The sequence below is a fragment of the Rhinatrema bivittatum genome, chromosome 18 (genome assembly GCF_901001135.1).
Source record: "Rhinatrema bivittatum chromosome 18, aRhiBiv1.1, whole genome shotgun sequence".
Lineage (NCBI taxonomy): Eukaryota > Metazoa > Chordata > Amphibia > Gymnophiona > Rhinatrematidae > Rhinatrema > Rhinatrema bivittatum.
In genome coordinates, this window is record NC_042632.1 from 49164938 (window position 1) to 49184944 (window position 20007).

General features: G+C 42.1%; 1 long non-coding RNA gene across 1 annotated transcript in view; it reads right to left on the reverse strand.

The window, feature by feature from the left end:
* Positions 1-251: 251 nt before the first annotated feature.
* The window catches only part of LOC115080017, a 30018-nt gene continuing 10262 nt past the window's right edge, over positions 252-20007 (reverse strand). Inside the window, exons 3-7 of the long non-coding RNA XR_003853485.1 lie at positions 15128-15320; positions 10772-10937; positions 8510-8608; positions 3002-3101; positions 252-1059 (exon numbers count right to left, since the gene is read on the reverse strand). This is a non-coding gene — a long non-coding RNA (uncharacterized LOC115080017). The remainder of the gene's footprint in view (positions 1060-3001; positions 3102-8509; positions 8609-10771; positions 10938-15127; positions 15321-20007) is intronic.

Sequence of the window (20007 nt, forward strand, 5' to 3'; positions counted from 1 at the left end):
CAGTTTTAACATGTATTTTCCATTGCCTTTTCGGTAAATGTTAACTTTTTCCAATATTATAGCATTTTGTTATGTTATGAAAAACACCACTTTTGAAAAGTATATCTTAATTAAATGTCCTTTTGGGAAATCATCATTACCCTTACTATCTAAGAGTTATGGAAAGCAATTATAGTTATATGGTAGTAATCTGTCTCAAAGTCTATTGTAATAAGTGAGATAAGGATGTGCATATTTCTGGATTAACTTCATTTTGTATTATTTATTGTATTTTCACCGAGGTACTCTGTGCAGAAATGTGAGCATTATGAGCTCATGTCCAAGTTTAAGTCACACAGTTTCATAAATTCTTCCTGCCTCATTAAATCTATTCCACTTTCTAAGCAATCTCCTCTCTCTTAAAAGTCTCTAGGTAGTACAGAAAATAAGGCAAAGGGAGGAAAAACACAAGTAGATCTTTCATGCTAAAGTAATTTGAGAGACGCGATTACATAAATCGGTGAAAACCCTACAAATTGCCACAGTCATCCTTCAAGAACGATCAAAGAGGATTTTCCTTGTGCTAAGAGTACAGGAACACTAATAAGGGCATTGCTCAAGATTCCTATTGAAGCAAAAGAGACATCTGAAGGCTTTCAAAGCTCTTCCATCTTGTTTATCCTTCCATAATGGACAGAAGCAATGTGAGGAACCGCTGGGATGTTTGATGTCAGAAACATTCAAGCACCCCATTGAGAAGACAATTTTCAAAGTCATTTGACTAAAAATTTGATTCCTCTGTCTTTCTAAAAATATGTGCCAGCTTACACAGATATTCAAATCTGTGTACATTGTTTTCCCACAAATGTTTGCCAGCACAAATTGCAGGCGGAAAGTCTGTAGATATACTTCTAGCCCCCCTCCCCCCCCCCCCGACCTTGTAGGCAATTTTCGAAAGGAAACTATTTGACTAATTTGCACCTATGCAGGCCCCCTGTATCAAAAGTCTGCTTGGGTGAAGTTTCGAGAGGACATCTCCATTGCGTTGGTTTGCAGAATACGTCGTCTTACTTTCGGGAGCTGAGAGTGAAGAACAAATGGGTTAGTTTTGTGTATGAACAAGTCATAGAGCATGTATTGCAAATCAAGAGGCAATCCTTCTTGTCGGTCAAACTCAAAATATTTTATTATCTTGTCAGCCAATCAAGTGCCATTTTTTAACACTAAAAGACAAACTTCAGTCCCCCGACACAGACCATGTTTCACAGTTGCTGCGTCAGGAGGAACGATAAAGTGAAAGTTAAACATGCACATTTGAGCAAACTTAGGGCCTGATTTACCAAGCCTTCGCTCCCATTCTGTGTCTATGGGGGGAAAATGCTTAGTAAATGAGGCTCTTGCATTGGAAAATCCCCCAAAACATTTAGAGGTGAATTTTAAAAGCCTGGCGTGCACCAAAATCGAGAATATGCACACAAGTCGGGCTCGCACATGCCCACCAAATTTTAAAAGCCACCCAGATGCACACACATCTCCCGCTGTGTGCACATCCCAAAAGTTTTCCAAAAGGGGCATGGTCTTGTCAGGGCACGGGCATTTCAGGGCGTGGCCAAGAGATGTGCATGTAAATACTTAAGTGTCTGGGCATGTGCCAGATCCTCTGTTCGCATAAATTTACTTCTGTTAGGGATGAGATGTTAAGTAAAACATTTTTTAAAGAGAGACATTTCTCAGGGGTTTAAAGGAAACTGTGGTAACATCAGACCAGGGGAGTTTGGAGAACCTTAACTGTTAACTGGGTGAATTGGAGGATGAGCTACTAAAACTGGCAATGGCGTGGATGCCCACCCCTCTTAAAATTTCCCCACTCGTGCAGTAGAAGCGGGAATTACGAGATAAGTGCGTGGCCCACTTTTAACGGCAGCTGTGAATGACAAGAGTCAGGGTAGGATACCATTCTGTAAACGCAGCACTCAAAAAAATCAAACCCAAATTGTTCTAACTCAGATAATATAAAGTCAGAAAGGAGGAAAACCAAAGGTAAAGCTATAAGGTAAAACTAAGCATACATGTACGAGAAGGGGATTTTTATTGTTTGAGGTTTTGTTTTTTTTTCATGTTTTAGTGACCCAGCTAGCGTAGCAAGCTAAATTCAATTTACTCTAGTCTTAGATAGCATAATATATTATTGGCAGCCTTTTAACTCATTATCCTTAAAGCCATCTACAAGAAGCAGCTTCAGAGGGAGAAGCTCAAAAAAAAAAAAAAAATAGTCAGACCCTTTCACCTTCACAGTGAGTTCTGCCAAACTTATCACAGGAGCAGTCCCCGCCACCTCACAGCGCGGCAGAGTTATTACCCTATTTCTCCACTGCTGGGGCCTTTGCAGGTCACAGTTATGAGTGCACGCTATCTTTCTCCCCCACCTCCAAGGCCTTCCGAATTCTGTTTTCAAAATGATTTTTGTTAAGCTGCGATTTTGCAGTGTTTTAGTAAATTGGTACTCGTGCGAGATCGACTGCGGCAGAACATAGCTTCTGACCCTCATAACTGCTTGGCTTATTGCAAAGGCCCCCATTTTCTTTTCCGTTCTTGACAGAGCAATTTTGAAACTACTTCCTATTTTATTCTGCTTTCTGAATTAACCCATTCGTATCCCAAGACTGGCTGTCAGTCACAGAAGATTGGCTGAGGTTCCAGTTTTCTTAATGGCAATACATTTTCTTGCATTGTGGTCCCTCTGAGTGGTTATTATGGTGTGCTGGCTGATAAGTAAATCCTGAATGTTATCAATTTGTACTGAAGGCCTGTCACCTGAGATAAGAGGCTCTGGTTGCAGGGATTGTTTTTCTTTCTGGAGATAATTGTTAGTCAGAGCTGTTCTGTGTAATCTAGATAACGAAGGGCCTATTTGCATGCTTGGAGGGTTAGCAGTACAGCAAAATGTGTGTATGTATATACAAATGTTCCTACCTCTGTGCACGCAATTTTTGACTGGCCCAAGGCAACCTTTCTAACTCACCTGAAGGAGTTCAACCTAGTTGATTCTGCAGCCGATATGAGGTACGCTGTGCTGTGAGCACGTGGATGGGCGCACTTTACTCCCAACTTAACAAGGAATTCTGCATGCATGCAAAAAAAAAAAATGTGCACACACATTAGTACACTTGCACACAAAACCAACGTTAATGAAGACATTAGCTGTTACTCCTCTGTGCAGGGAAGTGTGTTAAAGTCCTGAAGACTTTACGCTGGTCCATTACAGTCCTGGTCTGAAGTGGAGTAAAGTTAACCCAATTTCTTGTGGCTAATATCACTGTAGGTTGCTGTGCCCGCCTCTCTGTTGTGCCAACATGATTCACCAGTAATTCTTCATGTTGAATGTCTGTATCTTTTGGGTTAGGGCTAGAATTTGAACTAGAGAAGAAAAGGAAAGGGGAGACAAGGGCCATGAAGAAGAGAGGAAGAAGGGAGATGATCTGGCAGCCCTGGTGCGATCCATCACCGGGATGTCCCATAAGTAGCGTATATTTCGAACTAGGACAGCACTGCTGAGATTCCCAGAGATGGATGTGGTGCAGATTGAGCTCCAGGGCACTTTTGTCCCTATATAATATTTGGAGAACTTGTGGGCATGCCATACCTGGACTGGTGAAAGCACTCAGCACCTTCCATTTTCTGGCCAGTGTTTCATTCCAGATACAGTGGGAATACTCAGCAGGCTCAGGTTACTTGTTTCTTAATGGTACATGAGTCCTTAAGAAATACCAGCGTATGGGCATGGGTGACTTGAAGGCATATCTTAATTTCTTCTCGCATCAGAGCAGGCTCATTGCCCGTCACAGCCCAGTTCCCCACACATCGCCTTTTCAAACCATTTCAGTACTAATGGAGCGTTATCTGCACACCTCAGAGACCGGGAACTTCTCTCCACTCACTGTAACAGCTTGACTATCAAAAAGAAAGAAAAATCAGACCCTTCCTTTCACATAACACTTCCGACAACAGGGTCATCGTGGTCAAGAAACAAAGAAGAGCTACAGTGAGTAAATAGAAGATACGTTGTGTTCAATGCTGTATTATTATTATTTTTTATGTTCTATGCTGATTTTTTTTTTTTTTTTTTTTTTTTAACAGGACATGATTAAAATACTTGAAAAATCGCCCTCCCTGTCTGGTTTGATGTCTCAGTTGCTACAAACTATCTGATGTGTAAAGGGAGGTGAACCAGTTCAAGTGCAGCTTACCACAGAAAAGACTACACAGATGATGAAATTACTGTAGGGTATACACTGAAGAGCCACATAGAGTAAGGAGTTTGAGTGCACACTCAGATCTAAACAAGGCTAGGGGGACCTGATTTACTGAGGTTTTTCCATAGACACAGAATGGGAATAAGGCTTAGTAAAACAGACCCTCATTCACGTCAATTTAAAAACAAAAATCTTTACTGCACAAAATCATTAAATAGAGAACGGATTTCAGAAACTACATGAAAACTCTGCTACAACTGCATTCACTCTGATAGCACCTACAAAGGGTGGAGTCTGCTTATTGCGGCGGTTACTACCCCTGATTGAGCTGGATATTCACTTGGATGCAGTCCCAGCGGTGCTCTCTACATTGATGGTGGGGGGAGGGGAAATAGAACTGGAGAGTACTGGAAGCCAAGCATAACAAGTATGAGAGAGAGAAAAAGAAAAAAGAGGAGTGCATGGCTTGCTGGGCAGACTGGATGGGCCGTTTGTTCCTGCTAGGGGTCCACTTGGCAATAGGTCCCTTATTTAAAAAGCCTAGACTAGATCCTTTAATACGGGTCTAGATAATTACCGTGAGGTTTCTAATTTATCATTTTTAAGTAAACTAGTAGAACAGGCTGTAACCTCTCAGTTGTCTAGTGTTGAGGAGTGCAATATTTAGGGAAACAACAGTGTGGGAACTTCCCTTTTAGCACTGATTGATGACTTGCATAGGAGTTTGGGCAGAAGAATAGATTGGTAGTCCTTTTGGACCCATCAGCTAGCTTTGATACCATGAACCATAATATTCTGTAGAATAGACTTCAGGTCTTCGGTATCATAGGCACTATTTTGTCATGGTGGGCTTATTTTTCATCCAGCCATTCACTATATGTGAAGACTGGGAAAGAAAATTATCAGAGTATCAAAGCTTCAGTCTTTATTATTTATTTATCACATATATCAAACACATTCCTATTGCCAAATTGGTAAAGTTTACACATCCAACATAGACTGGGATAACAGGGGCCACAACAGGGTCTCTAAAATCAATAGAAATAAAGTATTAAAAGACAAAATCCAAACAAAACACACATACCAGATGGAAACACAGGCGAAGCTACCTGATTTTTGCAAGAGTTCAAAAGACATGGCAGCTAGTTCAGCGGCAAACTAAGAGAACCGACAGCAACCCAAGTTGACAAAAATGTAGATTTGAAAATGGCCATCAATAGAAGAAAGTGTGTGACAAAAAAAAAAACCTTTAGATCTGTCCTCAAAGGATCTTTAAAGTTTCACAACAATGACTTGTTCGATAATGCTTTAATAAAAGTCTCAAACGAAGCCGCAAGTTCCAAACAGCAGAAAGGTCCCCTCTGACAGGGACCGCGTTATGCTCTGCAGCTGTACTGGGAGGGACGACAGGATCAACAAGGATCTCGTTTAAATGCTCAGTGACACGACTCTCAACCTTACACGCAACATCAAGTAGCTGCCAAACACTCACGTGGATAAGGCGGGAACCAATCGCAGTCAGAGAACTAATGCAACACAACAGACCCTGGGAGGCGTGTTCAAGGACGCAGTAAAGACAGGTAGATCGTTCCATTTCCTGGTTCAGACCCACAGGCTGCAGTGTATTCAGGGGATAAATCCAACTCTGCGCCAAATCAAATGCAAAGCAAAACTGCCCCCCCTTCCCCATGAAAACAAGGTACCCTGCATTGAAAGTTTTTGCAATGTCCCTTCCTGGCCCCCACTTATCCTGTTTGTGGGGGTCTGCTTCTGCCTAGTCAGCTTCCCTTGAAAAATGGCACCAGCCAGCCATGAGACTGAAAACAGCACTGGTCTGAGGACTGGCTGGCAATCTTTTTTTTGTTTTTTGTTTTTTTTTTTTACAGAGAAGTCAGCAGGAAAGGAATGACTGGAAATCGCTCATGGGCCGTGAGGAAAGGGGTGTGGTACTGGAGAGGTCCTGGTGCCAGTTTATTTCTGGGGGTGGAGGGGCCTGGAAAGGCCCCAACTGGGCTTGGTTCAGTCCAGTCTGGGGGGGCCCTAGCCTCAGCCCGGCTTTGTTTGCGGTGGGGAAAGAATGGCGGGGCCTGCGGACGCAGTAGGACCTAAGGTAGCAAATGTGCTGGAAGCCCGAAAATGATGCATCAATAAGCTAAATGCATTGTTTTTTGAACCATTTATGTAAAAAGTAAGCTTGAGATAAAAATGCACAAAGTCAACAACTGCAAAAATCAGAGCCTTTTTGCTACATGCCAGTAACTGTGTAGCTTGAGGAAGAATTGATCATTAGGGATGCACTTTCATTTTCAGATAAAAAAAATTAACAATATTTGGTGGGGCTTATGTCATTTTAGGTACCCTCCTTAAAAAAAAATAAATTCTGCCTGATCCCAACCTCTCCCCTCCATCTGTGTAAAATAAATGTTTGCTCCTGGCCTGCCCCCCCCCCCCCCCAATCCACCTCTCAACTCCCAAACTCACCACGCTGAGCTGGCAGCAGGACTTCTCTTTGCTTGCTACCGACTCAGCATCCCATGTTGGTTTGACACTATGCCGCTAGTTACACTGACTAAAGCACAGACAGCCAAGCACAGCTGCCACATTGTCAAAGCAATGCAACACGCTGTGCTGGTTATCTTTAGGCGGTGTAGCTAGTGTGGTACAGTGTCAAACCCATGCTGCTGGAAGCAGATAAAGAAGGCCTGCTGCATTCGGCATGAGGAATTTTGGAGGGTTCCGGGAGTCCAAAAGTAATATTTTGAATTCTAGCATGCAATCCAAGACGAACAATTAAAGATGACAGGTTTAAGCCATATCATGGCTTGGTAAGCATTTGTACAGAAAAAAAAAAAATTAATAAAAGATCAAAAGCCTCTTTCAAAACCCCATCCAACAAATTTTCTAGTGAGTAAAAGCAAGAATAAAGGAGCACAGGTACGACATTTCAAAGATAAAAAAAAACTGGTCGGCAACAAAGCCGAATGGTTATCCACAAGCAACATCTGCTGAATAATGTGTCATTCTTCAATGCTAGCTCACGGGTATGAATGGATTTATTCAAACATAGGATATTTCTGAAAACCACATTTACAGTCATTTGTTTTAATAATTGCAGCTACTTTAACGTGCTTATTGCATATTGTAATCTGATCGAAACATTATGGAATATTTTTAATTGAGAAATTGTGTTTGACTCAAACTAATTAGCAGTGGTAATTATTTTGCTAATATTTCATATGTCGGCTTGCTTCAGAGTTCAGGGGTTGAATTCAACCGCATTAAAACTCTAATTGACATCTTAAAATATTAAAGCTATTTATTGTGTGTGAGATAGTGCTTCATATGCAGTAGATTCAGAAAGAAATTCTATTTGTGCAACTGTAAAACGTGCTCTGACACTTAGGGGTAATTTTGTAAGAGCCCACGTAAACTATCAATCAAATACATGCAGGGGTTACGCTGGTTTTGACAGGAAAAGTTCATACACACTTTCCCACAAAAACTACCCGTTCACGTGTAATTTGTGCGCAGAATTTTCCCGAAGAAATTCACAAGCGTGTGTTTCTAAAAAAGCCACACCCCCCCGGAAACACCTCTGCTCTGTGTGGGTAAACCTATATGCTTATAGGCCCTACGTGCGTATGTTTACTTGCGTCTCGGGCAGGCAATTTTATAACAGGCCACGCCTTCCGGTACAGCACTGTCTTACCCACGAAATGCCTCTGAAAACATCGCTAAGCCCCTCCCTGACCCTCCCCTCCTCTCTGAGAAGACCTCCGCTCAGTCTGGGTAAATTCATACACGTGTATGCCACGCCCACGCACGTTTGCCCACGTAACTCGTGAGCAGCTTGACATACAAGCTATTTCCCTGATCAAAGCAGTGTTTTACCCGCAGAAATGCCTTTGAAAATTACCATATAAATGTACAAAACTGGGATATAAGTTCATTCCATTTAAAGGTTTTGAGTCACTATGCTCAGATCTTTCTTAAGTCATGGAGGATGCCTCTGGATTTATGACGACAATGATGACGACAATTAGGACGACCAGCAGGGACCACGGGTGACGCAAATCGCACAACATTAAGGGACATCACATGCCAGAAATGGTCAAGCCAACCAGTGCAATCAGTAGAGGAGCAAGGCACAGTGTCCTGAGCACCTCAGCTTTCAGAGCGATGCAAGATATATTTGGGAAGAGAAAGCAGGAGCAGTGCTGGCAGATAGAACAAGTCCAATGTAACAGAAATGATAAAACATCTCCATGTCAACCTACCAGACTATCACACTTCTTGTTAGTTGGAGTCCTTGCAAAGTCTTTCAGCTCAACTTTTCCACTTGCCAGCTATTCGTTACCATGCCAGATTGCACGTCACTATTTCAAGAAAAGAAAATGCATGCAAAATTAAGGAAGACATTGCAAGCCAATCAACCTGAAGCAGTTATCATCACAGAGCCTGATTTCACAACTGATTGCTGTGCTTTGCAGACCTCCAGTAACACACAGACTTCAGAAGGCTGCTAAACCGCCTGGGTCTCGTGATAACCGTGGGAGCCTGGCACGGGTGGGGACCGCACAGGCCGGGCACACTGGCACCCATTCAAGCACAGGTTATTTCCACTGACTTTAGACAGCAACAGCAAAGCAGGAAGAAAAGAAAATAGTGCCCTTCGCTTCAGAGCACAGAAATTAAAAGGTACAGAAAAAACTCTGCCTTTAAACTCCTCTCTGCTTATGGGGCTGCTTTCAGCTGGGAAGGGGGGGTCTGCTCCTCACCGCGAGCTGCAACTCCTATGGAAGCTTCAACCATTTCCAGCAGGGGAGTGGAAAATCGTGACCTGACTTCAAACGCAGGGCCCATTTTTACTTGCAAATTACAGAGGGTCAGGAGCGATCCATCCCCCCAGGTCCTCCTTTCAAAAATGACACCCGTCATCCCTGAGGCCAGTGCCAACTTCTTCCATATGTGGTACGACTGTGCAGCAAACGGTTGCAAAATAAGATGGTACTGGCCACTATTAAACTTTGGCATCTTTTTATATTGCAGACCCCTGGGTGGAGATAAGAGATCTCAGGGGCTTTACGGGAAAAGCCTATGGGCAGATAATTTGCTGCTTTAGCCACTCTCTGCTTCAGATAGGAAAGTCAATGGGGAAAAAAAAACGAATTTGAGGGGAGATTTTTTTTTTTTGTTACAAAATGAATTTGTTTTGTCACGCTTTTTATTTTGTTTAAAACGCATACACGCCTCTCATGTTTACGTGACCGACTAAACAATACACAACATGTAGTAGTGTTGCACTTGTTCAGATTCAAGCCAGAGTCCTTTAACTCTTGAAGACTTCTCTCGTAGACGGCCCCTGAAAATGTGCCGTCCTCAGAATGCGATTGCCTCTCTAGTGAGCAGTGAGCACACATCAGTTTTCATGCTGTGTGTGTGTGTGTGTGTGTGAGAGAGAGAACTGAGCATCCGTCCCTGGGTCTAACGCTTGTTTCTTTTTGTAGTGCACACAGTCAGCCTGACACATAATGCCAGGCACTGCCAGAATAAAGGGTGGGCGTGCACATCTACTGCGTTGTCACATCCTTTCATTCACAAGGGCAATAAGGTCAGTGCTGTCATTCTTCACAGTCACAGAAGCCCTCGGTATATAGAGAGTTCAATTCATATTTCATTCTGGGATGGCAGCAACTTGTGCAGCACCCAGGAGAATTTGAACTTCCCCGATGCCGGTGTACCCAGGGAATCACCTCAAGGGCATGACTGCATCATGGCCAGCAGTCTGCAAAACTCAGAGGGATGCCAAAATTCATGCACGGCATAAAATCCTCCAGGACACTTAGTTATCCCTTAAGCCTGATATTCAGCTGTTTAGGTTGAGTCGAGAATTTTCCAAAATCAAGGCCACTTGTCAGAAAGTGTCACCTGGGTCTGCTCAGCTCACTAACAAGTGTCCTCAATTTGTTTTGGATTAAAAAAAAAAAAAATGACCGGCAGGTCTGGCCTGCTGTGTTCCAGCGCATTGTGCTCGGATGTTTCAGCAAATCAGAAAAATAAGAGCCATAGGATATGAATTATATTTCTGAAGGCTTGATTTGTTTATATTTCTCAAATGGGAGAAATTCTCGTTAGTGGAATTAAAACCCTCCAGCATTGTTTGAGGGAATCACTGGCATGAGCAAATGTGTACGAGGTCACTGCCATGCAGGACTCCTTAGATGTAAAGGGTTTAATCAAAGAAACATGAAATGGCTAAAAAAAACAACTGGCTTTCAGCAGTCAGTGCACCTCTGCAGATGGGAAGTTACCAGACATCTAACGTGACATTTACAGACTAAACAGAGAGCAGAGAAGGTGAATAGGTTCAGACATTCCAGATCATTCCACTGGAAGAGATTCACAGCAAGAGATCAAACAGCGCCCACTTCTCATCTGTTCCTTCTCCAAACTGCTAGCAGTGTTGCTTTCTGCTAGAAAAGCCATTACAGACTTGCCTGTCTAGTGCTATAACAACAAAACACCTTCATTTCACCTACCGTTCGAATGTCTCCGTGCAGATTCTAGCTGATTGCAATTCTAGGTTAACAAGACTGACCAAGTGAATGTTTTAGGATGCACTCTGTTCCCACTGTTGACAGACCAAGGAAAAGTGTTCAGCTTTCTGCAGGGGCCTGCAGGAAACATGGAACTCTTCTCGAATTTCTACAAAAAAAAATAAATCAGAAAAATGTTTTAAATGCATAGCAAACTCCTCAAGCAAAACTATGACCATCTACGGAAAATGTCTGATGTGCATTATACAATTCCATGGCAGAAGACAGTTACTGCCTCCGATAGTGTAATAGTGTCAATTACTGCGATTCAGAGAAAACCTGGAAATCCTAAAATAGGCAATCTCTTTGTTGGATAGCTTGTTTAACCAAGCACAGAAGAGTTTGCCAAACGCAACTAGGGGGAAACAACAAAGTATGCGGTATGGAAATTGACTTGTCTGATGTTTGCTGTACACCAACCAAGCAAAACCAGCAAGAAGACCTTAGCCAAGCACAGCGGACAGCAGGGCGCCAGTCAGCTAGAAAATTCTATGGTTGATAAATTGGAAAAGAAAACACCGTCCCAACAGAAAAGTGAATGCATGAACACACTTACAATACACCTCCCTTTTCAGACTGGGGTGGGAGGCTAAGCAACGAGTGCCAGCCAAGCAAAAATTCTGCTTTTCCAAAATGGAGAACATTTATCATCCCAGCAGAGTGATTTATAAGACATGGGAGTTTGAAATAACAGGCAATGGTGTTTATTTTGCGTCCCATGCTTTTTGCATTGACAGTCTTCTTCATTCTGTCTAGCTTCCAGGTGGGCTCCGTATTTCCGAGAATATTTTCTCATTCTTCCCCAAGGTGCTGGAACTCATTTAGACCACAGAGATGTAACATTTATAATAGGAATGTTTATGCTTTTAGCTATTCCCGTTTGCAAAGGTACACTACACATACAACACACACTCGATGTTCAGAATGTGCATGCTTGTTTCCACGAATGTGCAGGAGGATACCGGGCTTTGCTTAGAATTATTAAAAGTCCACGCAACAGACAGATTATAGAGGGTGCTAAGCACATGGGTTTTCACACCCTCAAGACCTCTAGCAAGGTCAGGAGAACAGTGCAGTAAACATAACTGGATTGGATATGTCAGGCACTTGCATGTTGAACTTTTAATAAACAGCTTACACATTAAGACTAGAGTCCCTAATTCCATGTTTACTACCGCTGGGTCAATCTGGATTTGTCAAGGCTTCCACGAGTAACACTGGGTGCTTATTTAACAGCATCAGATGGGTGACAAACAACAAGATCCATGGCCTCCTTATATCATTAGTCACCAATAAGGCCTTTGATAAGACATCTTGGCCTTTGATAGTTTCAGTGGTAGAAGCATTTCAGTTCCCACCTGCTTTTCTGGCATGGGTGAAGGCTCTCTCTCTCTTCTGGTCCAAAAGCAAGGGTGGTTGTGAATGTGCTCTCCTCATCATCATTATACAGAACTTTTGGCAGTGCCAAAAGTTCTGTATGATGACACTGTCAAAAAGTTTTAGTTATCTGTAAACCGATACGATGTGCAAACGGCTATCGGTATATAAAAACCTATAAATAAATAAATAAATAAATAAATTTTACCAAGATGTGTGGCTAACAGGGGTACCCCTTACCTGCCATACAGTTTATATATCCTGCAATTGATCCCGTGACTATCTCTATTCAAGGATTTCATATTGAGGGACCTGTAGCACATCTACACTGATGACGCCATGTTATATTTTACTAACCCAAGATCCTCAGCTCCTGTTATTCTCAATCTCTTACCCAGAATAAGTGGTAGCCTCCGATTATAAAATCAGTATCAATTAAGTCAGAGGTTGTCCCAGCTGGACCTAATCTAATTTCGCCCTCCTTATTTATCTTGGTTCAGGCTCCAGACCAGGTTATGTTACCCGGGGATTGTAGTCCTAATATAATAGCAACTATGCCCCTGTAATTCTTCAGATTCAAAAGGACTTGGCGTGGTTTCCCTGCAGCCTGCTCTGTAAAGATAAACATACTCAGAATGAACGTATCACCCTGGTAATGTAACTCTTTCAAGCACGTGCCGTGCCCTGTACCTGGCAGTCTTTAAGGATTTAAATGGAGTAATAGACAGCTTTATTTGGTGCAAACTAAAACCCTCCACATATAAAACTCAGTACTATGGCTCCCTCAGATTAAAGTTGGCATGGCACTTCCCAATCTCCAACTATATTATTGGGCTGCTAGCTTAGTCCCTCTGAGAGCTGCCTTAATCCCTTCTCAGGATGCAGCATGGATTTCTACTGAGAATGCTTTTTCAGTGGGTAAGGAGGCTGGTGCTTTTAATTACCTCAGACCCCGCTCATCCGCAAATCAGACAAATCTGTAGACACAGTCCAGTGATTGCTCACATCTTGTCAGTGTGTGCTAGGTGGAGTACTCCTGGTGAACAATTATCTCTGCTTTCTTCTATTCAAAATAACCCATCTAACTCTGCTTTCCTTTTCACTAACCGGGAGAGCTGGGAGGAATCAGATCTAAAATCTATTGGATAACTCTGGTTTTTCAGATTAGATTATACCTTCTGATCACCTTATTCATAAATATAAAACATCGGCTGACACCTTCCCAATTTACATATCCAAAAAGAAAACTGGAGGATGAAACCTTGGACAGCTTAACTTGGTAGAAATTGTTTTGTACAAAAATGATTCTAAGGCAATTTGTGCCCTATACCAAAGTTTACCCGAACTAGCGTCTGGAGATGTACGCTCGCATGCTTTAATACATAATGCAGAACAACTAATTAATCATGATGAGAAGGAATGCATGGAACCATCTATGGTCTGATGCCCTTCACATTTTTCTGTGCTGGAGAGCTTTTCCACCAGATATACAGATTTCCAGACTTTTCCCCAAATTCAGTCCTGCATCTTGTCCGTTAATTTGGAAAGAATACAGATTTAAGGATTCCCATATTTGTGGTTTGATGGACTTGTCTTTTTCATTCAGATCTTTTGTTTTGAAATCTCTCAAATTGTGGGCTTTGAGATTATTCCTTATTCTGATTCGAGTTATTGGGAGACCATTCCAGCCTCCACTAAAATGAAGAAACTCATTTCTCAAATGCTGCTGGCTGCCAAATTCACCATAGCCACATTTTGGAAACACACACCATCTTTAGCTATTTGAGAAAAAAAAATCTCCTAAGAACGTAAGAAATGCCATGCAGGGTCACTGTCACCCACAGCAGCCAGTTTAGATCACTCCCAGGGATACCCGATGGCTTTCCTGGCTAATAGCTGTTTATGGTCTTTTCCTCCAGGAACTTGTCCAAACTTCTTTTAAACCCTTCTATGCTATTTGCCTTGACCACATCCTCTGGCAACAGATTCTACAACTTAATTGCCCAATGAGTGAAAAAATACTCTTGAGGACTTGTTTTGAATCTGCTGGTTGCTAGTTTCATGGCACGACCCCCTTGTTAAAGTATTTTGAAAGGGTAAATAACTACCCCTTATTTATCCATTCGAGAGGATGATGTGCTCTCATAAGTGGTAAAAGCTGAACATACAATTCAATGGGGTCGATGTAATAAGACCCATGTTGAAATAGCGGCTATTTTTGGCGCGTATGTTTTAGAGCATGCGCAGCAAAAGCAGGCAGCCCCGCAGGATGTGATAAAGAAACGGCATGCAAATGAGATACGTGCAAAAAAAAAAAAAAAACCCACGCTAGGCCAACTACCTGCACTAAAGCCCCAATGCAGAAAGCCGTGGGAAAATCAGGCATTAATGTCTAACGTTGCAGAGTGTCCTTTATTTGAAAGGAATGCTTTGGATTTTCATTCTTGGCAAACGTGTTTGCAAATCCATGACTCATATTAAATCTTGCGCTCAAATGATTCCTTGTTTTGATTACAAGTGCAATTAATATAGTACAGCAATGCATGCTCTTTCGTGCAGGTAAATGCCTGGTTTTTGATGGGGGAATACATGTCCGACCGGGAAATCCGATATAGGTGCTGTACACATGCACTCAGATATGCAGCAGAATCAGTCACAGTTGGCATGGAGGACAGGTGCGGTAAACTTTTACTCCTGCCCTAACCCAGGCACTAAAAAAACTCACGTAAAAAAACATGCACTAACAGTTCTCCCTGCTAGCATGGCTCTCTGCATTGCAGCATTTACATGCTATTTGCATGGGCCTGCGCTAAACCAGTCACAGGTTTTTTTTCAGTGCAAAACATTTTACTACATATATGCGTAAGATTAGTGTGGGAAAACTCATGCAACAGCGCACACAAAAACCTGCAGATGGTTTACCGCAGCTTATTATATTGGCTCCAATATGTAGTAGATTCTGGGATTTTCATTGTTTTCGCTTAACAGGATGGTATCTACTTCACTATTATTATGTTACCAAGATTATTGACACTCCCTTTGATGCAGTATTGCTTTTCCTGTTGTTGTTGACTCTCAGCTCTAATGTACGCTGTCTTGTAATTTGCTGCTTGTCCTATTAAGAGTTGGGAAAAAAAACAAAACGCTGATACAGTTTTCTTGAACTTTTGAGGTGTCATTTTCAGTCTCCTCATGCAGTCTGCAGGTCAGACCTGCAAGCTCATCTTCAAAGGGAAAATCCCTTACAGAACATCCCTTTCAAAATGCTCCAGGTACACAGTGGAGGTAATTTTCAGAAGGAGTTACACGCATCAATGGGCTTTTGAAAATTGCTATTTTTACGAACGTAGCACCTTTGAAAATTCACTCCATAGGGCTGCATTTTCAGAAGGTTTTGTGCCTGTAAACAGACTTTTGAAAATTGCTACAATATGCGCTACTTTTACATGTGCAACTCCTTTGAAAATTACCGCTAGCGATTCCAAAATGAAATCACCATGCGTACTTAAAAGCTTATATTCTGCACATATCCTATGTGCAAGGCAGATTACAAAAGGAGCATATATAAAAGATACAAATAAAAAGAGAGAACAATCAGCACGTGCTCGCAGATAGCAGAGCCTTCAAAAGCCTTACATTAATGGACACGAGAGAACAAATCTAATCCTGTTCACTTCCCCCCCCCCCCCCCCCCGGGTTGAACTAGGAGCACTGGGAAACAGCAAATGCGTTTTTAATTATTTTAAAATGTTATTTATTTTTTATTCTGCATTTTGTGGCACTTCAAAGTGGATTATATTCAGGTCCTGTAGGAATTTCTCTGTACCCAGAGGACTCACAAGGCCTGATTTACTGGGTCTTTTCTCCCATTCTGTCTAATGGGAAAATGCTTCGTAAATGAGGTCTTAAGTTCGTGGAGGGTGAAGTGAGTTGCCAAAGAGGGATGGGGAAGGGGAGGGGAAAGCCATTGTTTTCTGGGTAAAGATGTGTACGTAAAAATCTTTTGAGAGTCGCCATCCCCAATTTTGCAGCCATGGCAGGAAGAGGCAGACAGAGGATGATCTCGCGTTGCTGCTCATCAGGAGGCCCCTCGAGATGCAATAGGGTAGGGCAGGCAATCCACCAGAGCTGGCATATGTCTATCCTTTAACGTGATAAAAGGGGGAAATTTGGAATAGCCCAGGTGGTTTTTTTGCAAGGTATGTGGGGCGCTTTTAACCTGCATACGTTGCGCCCAACTTTCAAAGGGAAACCGCCCGCGATTGGTTTTCCCTTTTAAAAACCAGCAGCCAGAAAGTCCACGCGCTGAAAGCAGCCACGTACACTGCACCGGCCATTCGTGCGGGTTGCCGAGCGGAGGCAAGATAGAGCGCGTGTATTTTTATTTAAAACATCCAATATACAGGTGCTGTTTTCCTCAGCCCACCTGAACTCGTAGCACAATAACGCCTCTTTATAACCTTCGAAAAGCGTGCACGCTGAGGAAGCCCATATGTACTTTCAGTCAAGCGGAGGAAAGCAATTATCTTGGCCATTCTTCCCCTTATAAATGGCTTTAAAAATCGCCATCAAAATGTACATTACCGAATTGCATTACCATGATTGTATTGTTTTAAAAAAATACAGGAGCCTTCAACTCCATATTATACAGGTATTACGTTGTTTACTTCAACTTAGTCTCTAATGTATCTAAATTTTAGAAAATTATAATTTGTGACTTTGCATAGAAAGGTGGTTGTCCTGCATGCATTTTTTTCTTTTGGTATTCAATGGTCTAAGTAAGAATATAGAGATCACGGTCCCTCCTAGTGGTCACTCGCGCCGGGTTGAAGAAAATTAAATCAAGTTCTTAACTGCTCCAACTCTTTTTTTTTTTTTTTTTCTTTTTCGAGCTAGGTATTCATCAATTTTTTATACCGTTCAGCTGCACTATATACACTCTTCTGCCTATGGATCTCGTAAATTACGATGACTTACAGCAGTACTTAAGACGCTCCTAAAGCCTTTTTGTTTTCATCGAGAAATTGTTACTGCTTTGAATAGTAAATTCTAGTGGGCGGCAGGAGATATAGTGTTTGCCTTTATTTATTCATCGTTATGAATTGCAAATCCAGACAGCTTAATGCTGAATATCGCTATAAAGAAAACAGAGGAGAAAAAAATCTTTTGGAATTAGTTTTGTTTCAGTAAATTAGAATGGGGTGATTTAGGTTTCTGCATTCAGGATCACTTCTGCCTCTCAGTGGGGTAATATAATCTGCAAGATGTAGAGTGGCCTTCATTTCAAGCGAAAATAGATAAATAAACAAACATGTGACCTGCATCAGGTTAAACTAAATGTGAATTCTGGTTTTATTTCCCCCTTCTGTTACAAATGGATATTGTTTAGCATCAAAACCATGGAGCAAGAGCCCAAGAGGGTCATAACTTAAAAGGCAGAAGATTTGTGGAAAACTTTAAAATCAAAGGTGACGGGAAGGGAATGCTAATGCACCTACACACCCATACACTCCAAAAATGTACACCAGATGCACCCATACGCCCTTGGCCAGAATATGATAGGAGTCTGTCTGCTTCAGTTTGAGAATATCCAAAATTCACAACAGAAGTTTAGTTTGCGGGATTGATTCCATCAAGGCGATGCCTTGTTCATTATTTACTTTACAGCACAAGCCACGTGTGCGGACGATACAGTTATGAAGCTTGCACCCTGAGGAACAGGAAACACCATCTATCAAACAATGGCTCACATTGCTTATCATCTGATGGTGCATGACATGACTCATGGCGAACACAAGGACAACGAGTAACATTTTTGTGATTCCTCCCTTGATGTACTGTTTTCAAGGATACAAGTGAACATTTTTTGGATTTTCTAAGAACCCCTTTCCCTATTTCTGCTTTATATTGCTGAACCTCTGAATGCTTTTCTTCTGGTGTGGTGTGAGCTCTGCTTTTTGGCCATCTATAATTATGAGCTATTATGGAGCTTGAAGACATGACTGCAAGAGGCATACCTGGCCATTACAAACTAGGGATGTGAATCGTTTTTTGACGATTTAAAATATCGTCCGATATTTTTAAAATCGTCATTAATCATTAAAGAGTGCGATACAATAGAAATTCCACCGATTTATCGTGAAAAAATCGTTAATCGGGTTAGTGCACACTAATGGGAGTTAGGACACAACCTAAAAACCAACCCCGACCCTTTAAAACCGCTCCCTTAGCCTCCACCACCCTCCCAACCCCCCCAAAAATGTTTTAAAATTACCTGGTGGTCCAGTGGGCCCCGGGAGCGATCTCCCACTCTCGGGCCGTCGGCTGCCACTAATAAAAATGGTGCCGATGGCCCTTTTTTGGGGTTTTTTTGTTTATCGGCCGACAGCCCGAGCGCAAGAGAACGCTCCCGGGACCCCAGCTGGACCACCAGGTAATTTTAAAACGTTTTTTTTGGGGGGGGGGGAGGTCGGGAGGGTGGTGGAGGCTAAGGGAGCGGTTTTAAAGGGCCGGGGTGGGTTTTTTGTTTATCGGATCGGGTGCAGCCGATAAAAAAAAACCGATCGGGCCGGACAAAAAAAAATGCACGATTTGAATCGGAACGGAACCGATTCAGATTCACATCTCTATTACAAACAACCATATCTTGGATAAGAACATAAGAAATTGCCATGCTGGGTCAGACCAAGTGTCCATCAAGCCCAGCATCCTGTTTCCAACAGTGGCCAATCCAGGCCACAAGAACCTGGCAATTACCCAAACACTAAGAAGATCCCATGCTACTGATGCAATTAATAGCAGTGGCTATTCCCTAAGTTAACTTGATTAATAGCACAAGGTCGATATTTAATGGGCTGGTAGGTGGGAAAGTTACCCAGATAAACTCTACCCAAATAGCGGATCTTGCTCAGGGAAGTCTGCTGCTGCACATACCCAGATCACTTTACCCTGATAAAGTGACCTGTCTGTATTTAGGGCTGCATTTCCCCCATCCAGACTTACCTGGCTAAGTCTATCGGGCTCGTGCTGCATATTGGCACCAGCTAGATAAATCTTCTCACCCGACTTCCCTCCTTTCATCCAGCTAAATTTTAGTGAGATAATGTCTTACTCAGCTAAAATTCACTGGTGAGACAGGCAGGATTTTCAAATCTCAAGGTTTGTTTGGCTAACTTAAAAGTTAGCATGACAAACCCCTTTGAATATCAAGTTCAACATGAAAAGGATAAAGCTCAGGGTAAACATCAACTGAAGACTATTAATGATATATGAGAGATCATCTTTATCTTTTTACATTTAAAGATTTGTAACATCTCATCTGCACATTGTGCCGGCATAATGCAGCATCACATTATCCAAGCAAAACCAGCTTTTATCCATCCGTAAAAAATATACGAGTCTATCATCTACCCTGCCACATAACCTGGTTTCACATTCACTGTGCCAGATGTACACTGACTTCGGAAATCAACGTCATCCTGTATGGTTTTATCATAATGACTAAGGAGCCAATGTACAAAAGTGCAGTAATGATAACACAAGGCTGAACCCGTGCTAATGCACATTAACATAGGTTTGACATAGAAACACGGTGACAGAAAGAGACCATAGATGAAGCAAGAGTTGCCGCTAGTATGGGAGAGTAGCTCACACTATCAGGTCATGACGACATTCCCTTATTGGCATTAAGAAGGAGAGCTCCACAAATAAATACAAATTAGTAACTGACAAAATTTTTTCTCTCATTCTCACCACAAATGCCTTCAGCAGGATACGGTCTTCATGCACATAGTGATTTAGCC